Source organism: Sarcophilus harrisii, chromosome 5, assembly GCF_902635505.1.
Source record: "Sarcophilus harrisii chromosome 5, mSarHar1.11, whole genome shotgun sequence".
In the NCBI taxonomy this organism is placed as follows: Eukaryota; Metazoa; Chordata; class Mammalia; order Dasyuromorphia; family Dasyuridae; genus Sarcophilus; species Sarcophilus harrisii.
Genome location: NC_045430.1, coordinates 259,710,675 through 259,714,684, shown reverse-complemented (window position 1 = coordinate 259,714,684; position 4,010 = coordinate 259,710,675). Strand labels below are relative to the sequence as shown.

The following is a 4,010-nucleotide window of genomic DNA, read 5'->3' as shown; positions in this document are numbered from 1 at the left end:
CTGCTTCTGAACAGGGAATAATGAAATAGTAAATGATGAGAAAAAGAGGATCTTGTTCTGGGGATATAGGCAAGTTGGTTCTGAATAGCTTTAAAAACTAATGTCCCCTTGAACCCTTTCTTTCCTCCCAGAAGGCCCATAGAACTTTGCATTTTGTTATGGATGTTGTCATTATTTTTGATGATCTTTTTTTTCAAAATCTATTTCACTCTTTCTACTTTTTAGAAAATTAATTTTGCCTTCATTTATATCTATTATTTAAGTATTTAATATTTCAGTGGAAATAGGAAAGAACACATGAAAAAGAATATGAAATTTTGGTAGAGACTCAAGATTCATAAGATAAAAATACTTTGTAATTTGGATGTCTATATTTCAATGGATCATCCATGATTAAGGACATGTTTCTGTCATACCTCGTGCTGTCTTTGTGTTGTCAACCAAGCTTTTCAGTCTTCTGAGATCATAGAAGCAAAATCTAGAAGAAATCTGAGAAATCCCATTATTTTATGGAAGAGGAAACTGAAACCCAAAGAAATTGAAAAACTTGACTATGATAACTCATGTGTTACTTAGAAGTCAGGACTTGAATCCAGGGCCTTTGATTCTAAATTTAATATAATAATTTTGCATAGTCACACAAGCCCCATTCTCTGGATACCTGTGTTTTTATCTCTATTCTACCCCCATGCCTCGAACTCTCTTCTTAAAATAGCCTAGCAAGAATTCTCAAAAAATGTCTGACTCAGAGAGATAGTATGAGGCAGATTTTGAGTAATAGCCTCTCATCACTTCCCTTTGGGAGAAGTGTCTGTGTGGGGAAAGGCCGTGGAACCCACTTATCTACCCATAGTTCCATTTAGATTAAGGTTCAGTCAATAACCAAGGTTCACCTCATTTGCTCTAGCACTCATAGTCTCATTTTCACTCCTTCTAATCAATCAATCAATCAAATCACAAACATTTATTAATCACTCACTCTGGGCCAAGCACTGTGCTAAGCTCTCTCTCTATGTTACATGCTGGTTCATTTCTGTATAATCCCTGCATTTGTTTTCCAGCTCTATATCCAACTCAAAGACTCTCCAGAACCCAACACAAATGTCAGCTCTCCCTCCATCCCCCGCTCTTTTCTGCACCCTGGCCAGTTTCCAATTCCCAAATAACCAATACCAGCCCCCGGGCTACTTCCTAGTGCCCTTAAATAACGCAGGGAAATAACCCTGGCAAGGCCCACCCCTAGAGCCTTAGGCGTTTAGCTGTTCCTTCTTTTGGGATATTGCATAATATCCTGTACTTCTCTACCTCCTACCCCTTCTCCATTATACATACTGTGCTCTTTCATCTGTGACCTTGTTCCTTTTGTTTGGAATGCCCTTCCCCTCCCACCTCTGCCTGTCAGATCCCCAACTCTCTCTGTGGCTTATCTCGAATTCCATCCACTCCATGAAGTCTTCTCCAGTCGATGGATCATATACCATCTATTTGCCCTTCCTTTTAGCCTGTTTCCTAAGATTCCTTCTCCAGTGGCTAACCTTTGTAAAGGTCATCCTATGAATGAAATGTTCTCCCTTGTCTTCCCATCCCTTGCAATCCATTCCGGGCTCCTCTGGAAGTTTTTCCCGATTCCACCAGTAAACAGGGCGTTGCCCCCAAAGCTTTTATTTATCTGGTATCCATTTTGTATGTACTTTTCAGAAGACACATTACCTGCCTGAGGGCAGGAGCCTCCAAGGGAGGCTTTGTACCTTCTAGCCTCATCCAAAATCTGACATGGAATGCATGTTGTATGGCTGTTGAATTGAAATGGATGCTCAGGAAATACTGAAGGGATGAAAATACCCTGTCTGGTTTTATCCAGTAGGGGAATCCAATTAGATTGGTCTATATAACAGACCCCCGTTCTCTCCCCAAATTTTTTGAATAAAAGGAAAGAAATGAGGACTCTGGTAATTGAGGCGATCTAAGTATTGTTGAGGCAGCTAGATGGCACAGTGGAGAGAGCTCTGGGCCTGGACACAGGGAGACTCATCTTCCTGAGTTCAAATCCGGCTTCAGACATGTGCTGGTTATATGACCTGGACAAGTCACTTCACCCTATTTACCTCAGTTTCTTCATCTGTAAAATGAACTGGAGAAGGAAATGGCTAATCACTCCAGTATCTCTTCCAAAAAACTCCAAATGGGATTATGGAGAGTTGGAAATGACTGAAAAGACTGAACAGTAAATATTGTCATAAAATTAAATGTCTTGACCATATTAGACAGCTTGTATTTAGACTCTGTGTGTGTGTGTGTGTGTGTGTGTGTGTGTAAATGTGTGACACGGGGTGGTTTGGGATGATTTATTTTATTTTATTCCAAGGCTTTTTGTCATCTGGCCCAGTCTTTTGTGCTCATTGCCAATGTGCCTAGTAACTGAACTGGACAGCTGCAGCTTTTTTCTCTATGGGCAGCTTTTTGTAGAAGGGATTCCTAACTGTGTACATCTGAAGCTTGGTTTAAGTGCTTAATATTAAAGTAATTCAATAAAGCTTAAGTACCTATTCTGTTCCAGAAAAAGTGTCAGGTGTCAGGGAGAAAAATAAGAAAAACACAGAAATGAATGTAGCCCTCGAGAAATTTATATTTTACTGGAGGGAAGCAACATGAAGGATCAGTTGAGAGCATGAGGGATCTCAGGAAAGGTTTCCTGTAGAAAGTAGTGTCTAAACTAAGTCTTTGGGAATTTGCGTCTCATCCTTGCTTGGGGTCCATGCTAACCTTCTCTGTGTCATTCCAATTTTAGAATAGATGTTGCTGAAGAAAGTACTAAATTAAGTCCTAAAGGAGGATTAGTCTGTTAGTCAGTCAACAAGCAGTTATTAAATGCTTATTGTGTTCCAGGCACTGGACTACCACTCAATAGAGGGAATACCAGTATAAGTAGAAAGAAAGCCAGCCGGAACTCTCAAGAATCCTCCATATGAATGAGGGGAGGCCTTTTATTTTTCTTTTTTTATCATTTTTATCATTCTATTATTATTATTATTATTATTATTATTAGTAGTAGTAGTAGTAGTAGTAGTAGTAGTTGTTGTAGTAGTAGTGTAGCTTTTTATTGACAAAACATACACATGGGTAATTTTTCAACATTGACCCTTGCAAACACTTCTGTTCCAACTTTTCCCCTCCTTCCCTCCACCCTCTCCCCAGATGGCAGGCAGAAGACTATGATTCTAAGAGAAATGGATGAGCAAGAAACATATTTCTAACTTGGCTGGCACAGTTTGTGCTAAGTCACAGAGGGAATATGTTGAAAATCAAGTTAAAGGATAAATGGCATTGAGTGTGTGATTTTTTTATTACTATGAAATTAAATTTGAAAGAAGGATTGGAGTCAGATTTTGTAGGGTTTCAAATGTCAGACTGCAAAGTTTTTATTTTCTTCTAGAGACAATGGGGAGCCATTGGAGATTATTGAGTAAGAGAAGGCCATCGTTGGTCTATGTCTTAGAATATTTGTTTTGACAGTTGTGTGGAGGATGGAGAAGGGGGTGAGGTACCAGAAAAGGAAAGAGAGCCTATTCTAGGCAAATAGTGATAAAAGACTGAAATAGATCAATGGATGTGGGAGTGAAGTGAAGGAGATGGATGTCAGAAATGTTGTCAAAGTAGGATTGATAAGACTTGACACCTGATTGGATATAGGAGATGGCAGAGAGCACAGGTTAATTCTGAATTTTAAAAGCTGGATCTATAAAGATGGTAGTATTTTAATAACAATGAGAATAAAGGAAGTTGGGGAAAGGGGGAAGGTAATGAATTCTGTTTTGGATATGTGTTAAGGAAGCTCAGAGATCATCTAGGGGTAGGTGACCAGTAGACAGTGGATGATGTTCTGGGGTTCAGGAGAGATATTAGGGCTGGATACTAAGGTCTGGGGATCATCTGCATAGAAATACTTGGGAATGTGGAAATGAATGAGATTACTGGAAGTAAAGAGAGAGAAGAAGGTCTTAGATACACGA

The 4,010-nt window shown here is 39.3% G+C and overlaps 1 pseudogene; it reads right to left on the bottom strand.

The window, feature by feature from the left end:
- Positions 1-2,709: 2,709 nt before the first annotated feature.
- Positions 2,710-2,810, bottom strand: LOC111721187 (annotated as a pseudogene).
- Between the last annotated feature and the right edge of the window lie 1,200 nt (positions 2,811-4,010).